Source organism: Pogonomyrmex barbatus, unplaced genomic scaffold (assembly GCF_055798465.1).
Source record: "Pogonomyrmex barbatus isolate J1 unplaced genomic scaffold, ASM5579846v1 scaffold1, whole genome shotgun sequence".
NCBI classification, from domain to species: domain Eukaryota; kingdom Metazoa; phylum Arthropoda; class Insecta; order Hymenoptera; family Formicidae; genus Pogonomyrmex; species Pogonomyrmex barbatus.
In genome coordinates this window covers 5,277,956-5,291,606 of record NW_028297098.1, presented here as the reverse complement: position 1 = coordinate 5,291,606, position 13,651 = coordinate 5,277,956, and the positions used below count along the sequence as shown (strand labels likewise).

Here is a 13,651-nt window from a genome sequence, read left to right as displayed (position 1 = left end):
AACCTAGGTACTTCACTTAGGTACTTTTCAGATCTGCCCCTTGTCGAATCTCATTTCCTTTATTTTTGCATTCATTCTTCAAGCTTCTCGCTTGCTGAGTGGCCGCTTTAATGAACAATTTATAGTTCAACTTGCTCTGCGTTTCCTCGCTTTTTCCATGATTCCCTTCAGTTTTCCTCTATCTCTTATGATTATCTCTCGAAGACCGCAGGCTATATTCTATATCTTTCTGTCATCCGAGATGACACATGATACGATATAAAACGTAATTCTTCGTCACATATTCTCTCTTTTCAAATTATCAATATTAACATAGTCTGCGATCATCACAAAAAAATTAAATTCTTTTGTCGTACAAAGTTTGAATAATAATTTTTGTAAAATATAAAACTACAATGCTTTTCTATTTTTAATATAGTTTATTTTTATTAAAGTTTCAAAAGTATGTATATATAAGTAAATCGATCGTTTGATTGATAATCCCATGAATTTTAATATTATATATTTTAACATTTCAATTTTTATTTCAAAATGCAATAAAATATAAAATATTCAATAAAATGTTATTGATATTTATTATGTTATTAGTAACTCGATAGCCAGCTGTAACGCAGCTAAATGAATTTCCCTGTCACGCCGACAAAACAAACAAGTTTGTTTAGTCAATGTATCAATGTATCACTGCATATACGTCTATCCCGATTTAGACGTATATGCGCCTAGCACAACTATATTTACTTAAGCTTGATGATGTTCCACTTTGAGGATTAAGATCTGGACTGTATCTAACACGGATGCTAATTTAATCATAGCCGTTCTCGAAGTTCCGGGATGCTGCAACTAAATTGTATTTGGAACGAGAATCGATGCCGATGAAAAAGTTCAATTCGACATTTGTCGACGTAGCAGAAAATCGACATGACCTCACCTGTCCATCCTCTTCGCTACGTGATCCCGTCACAGAACAATCTCGTTCGGAAAAATTTCTCTAGGGTACTACCTCCGAAAATTTTTCAACGAAGATTGTTCGTGTGTTTGATTGCTTTTATATTTCCCGATAGTTGTACTAAATAAGAAGCATATTTTTTAATGACAATGAAACTTAACGTACAATATGAGTTAAGTACTTATGTTATTAACTGACACAAGTAAATACTTAATTTACATTTATTTTATTTAATTATTGAAATCAAACTTATCAATGAGCGCCTTGAATCGGTCGACATTTCGTCGCTAAAATTTCCGTTAATACAACGAGCATCCAATCTGAAGGTACAAACGCCGATCCCGCACGAGTGATTGCTGATGCATTTGCAGAGAGGATGCTATACATATAACGCAGTCTGATGTCGAGAACGAACTGCCAATACCAAATACTCCGAGCGTTACATCTTTGCCGTTCGATTGCAAACGCGTGTGGATTGCGAAGAATGATAGGATGGATGGCATAAGCTATAACATTTCTCTACCCCACAAATATTCCACGTTTCTTTCGTGCATCTTTCTTAACTCGAGCCTGCATAAACCTCTACAGCGGAATAAACAACGTTTTCATATTATAAGAATTCCTTACGAAACTATATACGTATGCATGATGTGACAAAAATTTTATGATTTGCTCTTAGTAAACATTTAATATTTATTATTATTTTTTAGCGTTTGATAATTGAATATATTTGTTAAATATATCTGTAATCAAGTCATATTTAAACTTAAATTTTGTTAAATTTAAGTATCTTTTCAGTAAAGTATCCTAATAAATAAAGTTCCGTTGCTTTTCAACATCACATTTAATTTATTGAGACACTCTGAAACTAATCGAGCTTATATCCACTGACGTTTCGACATTGCACAATCCTTCTTACTTTCCTCCCCAAGACGCTCAATGTACATTTCTTTTAAGACTTTCCGATTTTTCCACAACGGATGTATATTGCTGGCGAGACTCCAGCGTTTCCTCTTAACCTGATTAAACGACGTTTATTGCCACTAAGAATGGTAGAGACGCGGCAGTATCAAGGGAGAAATAGAAGAAAGGAGAGTGTCCACGATGGACACGGCCGTCTGCTCTCTCTAATCAAAACGAAACGAAGCGATGCCGGTGACGTTAGACGAGCGAATAGAAAACGGAGAATACTCGATAACCACGATGAAATTTCACCGGAGACACCCAGAGACATTCAGACGGTACTTGGCACGAACGGGCCAAGTTTCCCAAAGATCCCGAGATTCTCTCGATGGGAACTGTCAGCGAAATGGTTTTGTTGACTTTGCGGGATGGTGTTACCGCGTGCCGCCGAAAACGTCGTTAATCTTATTTCGTTAGAGACCGCCCGATGAAATTGTCGGCCCACTTTGATTTATTGAATGAACGCCCGCGGTGCTGAGATCGGTGGCGATGGGGGTGAATTTATCGGATACACACCGGTGCACGGTGTGGCGTGGCAATCTTTCTCTAGGTTGTTCCTATACGGCGGGCCCGGGGAAAATCGGATATTTATGCTAACGCGAACACGTCCGTGGGATTCGCCTAAGTTAGTACGCGTGGCAGTCGGATATCTATGGACTGCTGTTAATAAAGCCCTATAGCGGCACGGCCGGGCTACGGTGCACGCGCGAAACTTCGAGAAGATAAATAAATGTATAGCTTGGTGTGTGCTAAGCTAAAGCCGGCCCGTGCCGTGCCGCTTGCCGGGAACCCCGGCATTAAATTCCGAAGCGCTTTTAAATTCAATGCCGGTGTTGGAAGTCACGCACAATGATCGGCTCTATTTCCAGATTCCGCAAAGCAAATCGTTTCGTGGCTAGTAAAAATTTTCGAAAACAATAATTATTATGTGAAGCGAAAGCGTTTTGTTTTCCCATGTTAATGATAAGGATAAGAGTCTTACTGTAAAAATATAGGTACATCACTACTCGTAAATCGTATTCCGCAGCATTTCCAATAACGTATTAGCCTTTAGATCAGGGAAGTATTTTCACAAAACATATCTTTTTCTAATATCAAATCAATGCATAAATCAAATTTTGTGCTTGCACCGTATAAAGTGAAAAGATGGTGCTTCTGAGAAAAATAATGCCATGATGTCAATCTATTTTATCGATTGAAAGTACACTACACGACATAAGGTTCAAGATAGATACATTGCGCCGCGGTGACTTCGTTTCGCCTCCATTCTTACTTTGTGAAATGGCTTCTGCATTACAATAGGGCAAGCCACATGAAATCCTGCAGCAAGACTGATTTTGAAAAATGTACGTCACTGAAGTAAGAAAGAAGAGGAAAGAGATTCTATTTCCGCGTTATCATATAAGAGAAGATGGACAATTGAATTTTTCATTCGTCCAAGCGGGATGGTGAGAGAACGAGACTTCCTTTTCTTGGAAAGAATTCCGCTGCTCTCCAGGCATTCCATTTATTGCCTGTTAATATTTTATTTTTCTCTGCAAAACACTCTTTTATGAATCCACTTTGTTAAATACTTGTTACTAAGATTGAAAGCATTGAAGAAATAAAGCGAACTCAGAGTTTTGCTCGGAATATTCATGCACACAAAGATAAAATCACATGTATATTTATTCATAATTAAAGATATCTTTCTCCCACTTTTTGTGGAATAATTACTGAAGAATTTTATCAAAATAATTTGCATGTGACCGTTATCTTTCCTTGTTACTTGTTTCATATAAAGAAATACTGACATTTATAGATCATTGAAATCCAATTTTGCCATCAATATATAAATAATAATAATTAAATAATGCGTAACGATATACAACAAATTGAAATAATGTTGTATATTTAGCTACACTAAACTGCTTACGCAAGTGCTTACTATTCAACTATTTCACAGTTCGTAGCTGCGAAACTTTTGCACAAGGATTATGTCTAAAATGGTCTACGAAGAAAGGAAAAAGCAAGGCGAGAAAGAAGAGACCGGTAGGTGATCGCTCTTGCCAGCGGTATATTTAATGCCGCAGCCGGTGTAAATGCACATTTGCCTCGAACAGAAATCTTTCTGAACACAACCGCCCCAGGACATTGCTGCACTTGCTACACCGGCGGAGTGGTATTTTAAGCCACGTCGCGAAGAATAATGGCGTCGTTAGAAGCTTACGAAAGGAGCGAAAAAAGAGATGCATTTTTGTAGAAAAATCGTGAAGGGGATAATTTCAAGAGACACGGTCGTGTCTCACGCCAAATGCACGCGCGAGCGACGTACGAGCGATGAGACCGGCCTGTGTCTTCTTACGTCAAATTGTACAGGAATATGATTATCATATCTCTTTAAGCATCAAATTGATCTATTTAATAAAATTAATGAATCACGAAACATATATCTTCTAAGATTCTTGTAAAGTCGTTAGAATTGTTATTAGATTATATCATTATTAGAAAATAAAAATTGTTATTAGAATATATCTTGATATCATATTAAACAAATATTAAAATATATCCTTTAAATTTTCCAAGAAAAAGAAATCTCTTTTTTCATCGTTTAAATATGTAAAATTAAAATAAAATATATAAATATAAGAAATATAAAATTATAATAAAATGAAAAGGTTTAACAATTTTGGAAGTGAAAATTCGAAATAATATTAGTTAATAATGTTAGTAATTATATAAGGTCTTGTGAGTGGCAAAGTTATATAGTATGTGATATAAATAAAGTTATATAGTATGTGATATAAATTTTATGTAAAAGTATATAATATTAAAAAATAAATGCGAGCATTCTGTACTGTTTTAGTGTGTATAAATAATATAATATCTATTTTATTTTTAATGTTAAGTAAGATCTCTCTTAGGAGATAAAACAAAAAATGTGTTATCTTCGCGTTTAATAGATAACTAGCTTGATGATTTGATCAGATTAAGGTCTCTTACTGAATGCCACGCAAGTTAGTATTCGACATAGAGAAGAAGAATTCTCAAGGTGGAGAGCGTGCTCAATGTGCTCTGCTTCTATCGGGTCCCGCGGGATCAATCCGCGAAAGAAAGTTAAGCGACTCGCCGAATGCCAAGGGCCTCGCTGCAGGAACGAACAAACCCCAGACCTTCCGAATTGACCCCGATAGAAGTCATTTCGACAAAAGTGAACAATAGACATTGTTTAATCTAAAATCTTTCTTTGAATATTTTTTTATTTTCCTTTAATTTTTTTATTTATAATTAATTCTATTAATATTTTATAAACAAACATGATCTTACTAATTTTAAAATTCTTCATCTCAAAACAAAATTTCATAAATTTAATAAATTTTATAAATTTTCATTCTATGAAATTTTAATTTTATTGTAACTCGTATTCCTAAATGACACAATTTTCTTACATATTTTTTGTAATGCGGTTGAGCATAACAAGCTTATCAACATTTATTGCAATGAGAACGACTTGCCTTGAAAATAGTCTGCGACAGCGAGAACTTTATTGAAGGAATGTTATTTTCATGAGCCCGAAAACTTCTTCGCATCCGACTCAGTGGGGAAGTAGAATTTTAAATCATACTATTCTGGTGATAATTTGCGAGAGCTTCTTATTAAAGTATGCATCAAGAATTTAAGAAATTCGATCAATATAAGAATCGAATGAATTTTACATGAGACTTTTGGTAGTGATAAGTTGTATGAAAGACAGTTTGTATGGAGGTGCGCTCCCTTACACACCGGAACTACGACTTCAACAAAAGCAGTCAATGAATTTTCTAACTCTCTACGGAGTCGAGCGTCGAAACAGGGGAAAGAACTTTTTCGCAACAAAGATGAAGGATACTTCTAGGTGTTCCCTTTCGTCTCACAAAAGATATTGATTTAGCATCCTTCGAAAATTGTCTATCACATGATAAATGCAATGACGATATGAGGAAGATTGATAAGCGATCTCGCATTTCGATATTCTGCTCGTAAGTATTTACGATAGAAAGGTCTCACAAAAGTATAACTTGAGACTTCTCTCGAGGCCACTGAAATGTTCAAACGCGCATTTTTTATAGTGCATAAAAAAATTATATCGCGTTGGGAGTAATATTTCCTTATGTTAAAAACACATTGCGAGGAGCAATAAAGATAGCACCTGCTTTACTTTAGCGTCACGGACAATCTCGACAAGCTAAAGTAACCTTTTTTCTCGCTGCAGATTTTTTCTCAATTCTAGCCCAGTTTTGGTAAGTTTCTTCTATCTAAATTACTGTGTACTTTAAAATGTACCATATAGAGTATACTAACATTTATTGAAACTGCGGTAGATGGAAACTTGCTTGAGACCAACACAATGACGCTTACGTGTCGTATAGCAAAACGTTAAAATGGAACGTGTATGGTTTCCACGCAGTAATCCCGCGCATCTGCGATAGTCCGGGCTAAATTCCACATCCTCTAAGTTTAAGGCTTACCTGGTGCTACAAATTTCTCTCGCGAGCGCCGATTGGAAGGCCCTTAAGGCGCATTACAAGCGATACTATCTACTTCACGATCCGTTTCGATCTAACTTGCGATTATGTTGTACTATTTTATAGTTTGCGTTTCCTCGATTCGGATACCGGATGCGCAAAATTGCAACGACATTTGTGACGTAATTCGCACAAACTCGCCGATATGTAGCTAATACGATACAGTTATGTTGGTTGTGTCATCACTGCGAAAACACGAAGTTGTTTTAGCAAAGTGGAGAATGTTTATTTGGCTATATCGGCTAAGTACATTTAACTTTAATAGAAATGTCCGACCGCTCAAAATATATTTGTCTACTTAAATTTAGATATTTGAAAAATAATTAACGAAACGCTAGAACCTGTTAAAACTGTTATATGAAATTTATATTTAGTATCCGATCAAAATTGGCATACCGTTAAAATGAAAATATATTTTTAGTCGTTCTAAAATAATGAATAATAAAGCCATTTTAGTATAAATATTCATTAATGTAACTTTTAATAAAGAATTTTCATTTCATGAATTGACATGATAAAATAATATTTGAATAATGAAATTGTCGATACGCAAGTTAAAATAATTGTTAACTTTTGAAATTTTACATATATAAATAAATCTTTTAATATCTGATAATTAAGACAATATGCGAATAAAAATTGTTATTTATTAATAAATAAATAATTTGCGAAATGTAGTATTCATTACTGAAAAAAATAATTCATGACATTAACAGTTCTGCGGTATATCAACGTAAAATATGCGCTTCCTAAATTTCCCATGCGACACACGAGTTTCTCATTGCCAATAACGAAATTCGTGTGCCCGGTTCCGCTGGTAATCTGATGTCGGTGCTTACATATTAATGACATTTTCCCGAATTGAAACGAGAGAGAGTGAGAGAGAGAGAAAACGCTGGTATGGAATATCTACGCTCATTCTCGCGTCTCTAAATTCCGCTATAACGCGTTTCCGCTGCGCGAATTTGTTTGGTGAAAATGATAATGGAAACCGCACGAATGTAGTTTCATGCACGAAGTTTCACAGACATCAATAGCAACATAAAAATATCTGTTCGTACCGTTGTCGACGATCAAACGAAAATTGATACACGTATCCGAAGCCTTGCATAAGCAGTTAACTAAAATGTAACGCAAAAAAAAACAAGAATATTCTTTCAATGTATTGTCAATGTTATTTTATACATGTATTTATTTAATCGCTTCGATTCTTTTGTAACCGGGATATAACAGGAGAAATAATTACTATAAAAACACACACACACACACGCGCGGATATAAGTGTCAATCAATTTATTTAATGATTCAAAACTGTACACATGTAATAATTCACGCGTACTTTTTTACTCTGTTGACTGACGAAAAATGTCATTTCGCGGTAACGCGAAAATAACTTCAATCGCGGCGAAATCAATAACGCTTATCGTTTATCTATATTCATTATTAGCTCATACCGTCACCATCTACCAATCAACCCCGATAATTACCTACGTAATTAGTGCGCCCCGTGCTTAAATGTTGCCACAAATTGCGCGATACATTTGCGATACATTAATAAGTAGATGTTTGTTTATTGCGCAGGTTGAAAGTTTATGAAATTTCAGTACGTCCCATAAAAGCCCATAAATCCATTGTAATTCTTGATACTTGATATATCGAACGGAATAATATTCTCTAGTCGCAAGATATAACTGCGTTATTATGTCAATAACTATATCATTGCATACGACGATACGATATATTTTTATTATCATCGTAAATAGGGACAGGCAGAAAATATCGATATAGGAACACCCTTTCTGCATTCCTTACCCACCCTCCGTCCGTCGTTATCGTATTCCCCAAAGATCTATCTTCAAACGGAAGCTTGAAATAAAAGCGGCAAATAAAACAACAGCGCACTTGACGGCCGAGTCATCCCCTTTATCGTACCCCGTATATCATGTCCGGTCGTGGAAAAATGATGAATGCTCTTGGGTAACACGATCACGCGCGTACGCACACGCGCTCAACATTCAATTGCTTTTTTCATAAACCCACGCAGAAAGTATTCGCCCCGCCATTTACGCTCATCGAACCGCGCCGATCCAAATTCGCCCATCCGCGTTTGTTCGCACCTATTTACCTGGCTTCTGGAATTGTTCAGTCGTACATAAAATCCGCCATTACAGCGGACATTGAGATTAAATGAATGGGTCCTGTCACTAAACATGATATCTCTGTGCAAAATTGCTTACGTTGTGTGCTTACGAAAAAAAGGCAAAAAAAGAAAAAAAAAAAAAAAGAACAAAATTAATATATCGCTCGGAATAGCTAGTGTTACATTCGTCGCGGTAATTAGAACGTCTCCGCGCGATGATACAGGCCAGTTAAATAATTTTCACCTTAACTCGTTGCGCAACTTTACAACTGATAATATCACGCGAGACGAACTCCGGCGTGTTACACGCACAGGCGTAACCGTTTGGTAACAGGCATTAAATTGCTCAACGAAGTTGTCTAACGATTTGAGCCGAACGTTGCTCGGCAAGAACGACCGATCGCACTAACGACGCATCATTGCATGCCGTGAATATATATCGCGAATAAATCGGGCGTGAATAAATCTCGACGTTTACGGGGCCGAGCTCTGTCGTGTGAACGCATGGGCGATCGATAAAAATGGCAAAATCCCGGTTGCTGCCCAGTTACGAATGAACGTTCGACCGATTCGCTCCGGGGTTATCATCGATTCCCTCTACGTGGGCATCCCGGCGAACGTTGATCGTACCTTGTTTATGTGTAACGTTATATCGGTCGCAATCGCGACTGTTCGCGCTCGAGTTTCATTTGTATTTTATGTCCGAATCGCGTCCCGTCGCGCTGCAGCGCGGAGGCGCGAAGCTCTTACTCGCGATCGGAGTAATAGCCAATAAAGCCCGTTATTTTGCAATCAACATGGACATCGGGAGAAAAATGCTTGTTTTCTTTTATGCCGGGCTTCGTTAGGCGAAGCGAGGGCAGATATTGCAAACGCTTACTGGGAATATAGTAATTGAGCCGAGGCCATCGCGTTCCGATGCGGCATCGTGGACTATCGTAATCAGCGCGACATAGATCGTAATGTGCGAATAATAAAGAGGAAGGGAAATTTTTGCTCGCTAAGCTTGTTGTCCGCACAAATGCTTAAACGACATTTCTATATGTGATAAATTTGATTTTACGTTCTTGTTAATGACTAAATTGGTTATTCTTCATTACATCCTCATCCATTTTTCCTTTATATTCTGCGGTTAAAAATTTAAATTAATGATTTTAATAATTTGTAAGTAATTACATTTCTTTGAATCCTAATGGAATATAATGGCAGAATGAATAAATATTAAAATAAAATAAATATATTTTAAATTATTTTATTCTTACATAAAATATTTTATCCACAGAATTTCAATAATTCATTCTATGGAAATGAACAATTGCGAAACAATTGCGTGTAACATTCACCATTTAATATCATTTGCAATTATCATTTATATAAATTAACTCCTAACCCAAATGAAGATTTAAAAAGAACTAGTAATAATTTTATTTAATTATGAAATAAGAAAAATAAAAAACACAAAAATATGAAATATTGTTAAAAGTATTTTCTAATGTTTCAACTATTATTAATCAGAAAATTATAATATTTATTAATAACATTTAGATAAGATTTAAATGACTAAATAAGATGTAATATATAATACATATTGTTAAATAAAATAAATATTTAAAAACATATTATAATATTATAAAACATATTTGCATAATATGCTACGTATTTTGCGAATAATTCGTGGTGAATTATTCTATTACGAATCGCATTTTTTTCCAACATAAAATCTTTAACAATGTATATAGATAAACAAGTCATCAAGAGGATAAATCTTACAGCTGTAAAAAAAATGTTTCATGGTTCTTTTTGCTGTTAATTAAAGCGGAAATTTTTCGAGGAAATTAGCATTATGAAACTTTATCCTCTCTGAAGAGAAGGGAAAAAGAGAAAAACAAGAAAAGAGTCGACATCGTTTTTATGACAGATTAACTTCGCCGGTATATGAATCAATCTAGTTATCTACCCGCACTTAGGCAGATATCTTTTTTATGTATATTTATACGCGCGTCTTTTTACGGACAATAAATTGCTACAGTATCGAGAGCATTCTGCGAAACGAGATGTCGCAGCATTTGCATGTTATCTTCTGCTCTTTCGCGAAATTACGTTCCTGTTACGCTCTCAAAAAGCACGGGATCGAGCGCACAATGGTCTTATCTGCGCGCAGCTTAGTGTGGCGTCGTGCCTCCGAATTATTTATTGCACTTAATCACTGATCTGCGGCCCTTGGTAGCAGTTAACCCATATTTCCCGGGCTTAATGGCGAAAATAAACAGTACTCAGCTTCCCCGAACACTTCCACGGGCGACTAAATGTCTCGCGGGTATCGTGCGCCATATGCGAAACGTCTAATCGTGACGTTCCGCCGTTTGCACGTTACGCCCGGCTGTTTCGCGAAGATGCATGTCCATTTGCTCGGCCATGCAATTCCACATAAAGCGAAAGTGCCGAGCGTTACTTAAGCGACGATTCGACGCACGTTACGCGAAACGAGGAAAGCAACGTAAACTCTAAGAAACAACCGATGAAACTTGGAGCTTGATGGCGGAAGCTTTTACAGGCTTTTATTTTATTCGAGGGAAAAACCAGATTGTCGTACCCAGATTGTTTAGCAAACCGCGCGGCGGGTTCAAACACCGCGCAAATTAAGATCTCGCACGCAATTTAAGATCTCGCGTAAATTTCCACCTGATTAGCGAGCGCGAGATGTGACGATAAAGCGGTCGCTAACTTAATCGCCGGTTACGATAACGCCGACGATCGTCCACCGGCAACATTATGAATCCATTTAAGGATTATGAATCCATTTAATCGTAGGTACCCGTTCGCGGGAAGGCATTATGTTTTCGCGTCTCACGAAAGCGCATCCCATGCAGCACACGTTTCATGCATTTTTATCCCATTTCAAGGAGCACTACGTTACATGCGCGATGCACCTACACGTTATGTAAACCTACGTTTCCTACGTTTCTCTCCTGGTCTCGCATTAGATTATTTATTATACTAATTACGGAATTGCGGCCACACTGGAGTTCTACTTCCAGGTTGGCTTGACGGCGCGAATAAAGTTTACCTCGGAATAAGTTGTACCGCAAACGCGCGCCCTTTACGAGACGCTCAGCAAAGTTTATCGAAAGCATTTAGCCCAATACTAACACGTACATTGAATTAATTTAACTCGCGCGCGGTGCGATAGCGCGCTTCCTTCTTTGTAATTGGTTTCTCGAGGGGCAGACAAAGAGAAGCGTGCACGAGGATCGCGCGGCTGTCTCTTTCCTTAGGAGTAGAGGCGCTACCGACTGCCTTTTCGCTTTGATCGTTCTGCCGGAATAGAATTCGGAGCGTCTCGGAGTCGACGGAAAGCCGGCGGCGGGAGTATCGATGACCGCAAGGGCTTCGAGTGGAAATTACCGAAAGACAACCGTATTTCGACGCCGGCGGATCTCGAAACACTCTGCGACTGCAACAGCTCCGAGTAAAGCGTTTTCCGATCGCGATGATCATTTGCGAGCTCGTCCGTCTTTCTCCTTCTCCGTTTCTTTCTCGCTCTCTTTCGCTCTCATCTTACTGTCTCATGTGGGAAAAAACGAACGAGAGAGATTCGAGAAAAATGGATTGTTAAAATCAACTTGCGCCACACTCGTGATGAGACTTGGTGCGCTACCGAGTTACCTTCTTTCGTCGCTTTTACTGTTCACAGGTACGTAATTCTCATCAGCATTCGTTGTGCAATAAGTGCGTAATTCTCCCGAGATAATACGACGAAAATACAGCGCTGTCGCTCTCGAGTTCCGTCGAGCATCTATTGCTCTTGTTAACGCAATCACGCCAATAAAATTTACACCGAAAATTGCATGTATTATGCTGCAGTATTGTTCGATCGAATACTTTAACAAACGTTGACGAGACTCAATCAATTATACTAATTGGGTTAATTATGTACGATGATAGATTTGCCGTTCTGCATAAGTAGATCTTTGCGTTCGTGTTAATGAAATTTTCAGTCAATTTCTACAAAATGTAATAATTAATATCCGTATTATATTATTGTATGAATTAAACAAGAGTTATTCTCGTTCTTCTTTTAAAAATTAATACTGATAATAATAAAATCATCTTCTTATAAGATGAATTCTTTTGTTATCCCGTTTATCGTTGATAAACTAAACGCATAAATAATTGTCGATAAGTCAATTTATTTCTTGCATGAATTGATGACGTTGCAATTCGAAAACCGTTTTCTCTGCACGAGAAACGTGCTTAGAAAGCAAAATATCTTTTCTCGAGAGATGAGGAAAGGAATGGAAATAGGATTGGTATAGGCTTAATCTTAAAAGAATGTCTCTCCAAGGATATATCCTTCGTTTTTTCTCAATATCCTATCGAATAATAAAACATGACTGAATGGAAGTAATAGTCCTAACTTAACTTTCGCAAATAATTTCTAAAAAATTATTACTACACAGATATTTTATTATATTTTTATTTTTATGAAAATCCTCAAAAAATAAATGTGGATCAATAAAATTATATTACTAAAATTATGTTACTAGTATTAAACTATTAATGATGCTTAGTATCACAATTTTTTATATAAACACATAGATTATTTTTTAATTAAAAAGCAAATTCAAATTATATGCGCATTAATTGATCATGTAAAAAGTAAATTTTATAAATATAAAATTTTAAAAAGCAGCGCTTATATAAATTTTCTTTTAATTATTATTGCTAGAATAAAGTATTACATGTTTTTTAAAGCAGAAAAGTTAAATAAAGAATATTTGAAGTTGTAATTCGATATTTTTCATCATTTATGAAACTCGACTGGAGCTGACAAGATTGATTTGCAATCGTTGATCGATAAACATTAAATCACGTCGCAAAGTTTTAATTTGCGATATGAAAAATTTACTCGAATTATTTATGGCTGTCCCATTTTCTGACCGGCGTTTAATTTTAAAATCACGTCGAAGATAACATGCATCGATCAAACATTATGACCATTGACATGCACTACTAGAATAATGCATGAACTATGGTATATGAATTTTGTAAATTATA

The 13,651-nt window shown here is 36.4% G+C and overlaps 1 protein-coding gene and 1 long non-coding RNA gene across 3 annotated transcripts in view; one reads left to right on the top strand and one right to left on the bottom strand.

Annotated features, from left to right (window-relative positions):
* LOC105432421 (uncharacterized) overlaps positions 1 to 13,651 on the bottom strand; it is a 129,006-nt gene that overhangs the window by 57,772 nt on the left and 57,583 nt on the right. The gene's annotated exons all lie outside the window — the stretch shown is intronic.
* The window catches only part of LOC105432420 (uncharacterized), an 89,279-nt gene that overhangs the window by 43,137 nt on the left and 32,491 nt on the right, over positions 1 to 13,651 (top strand). The window lies entirely within an intron of this gene.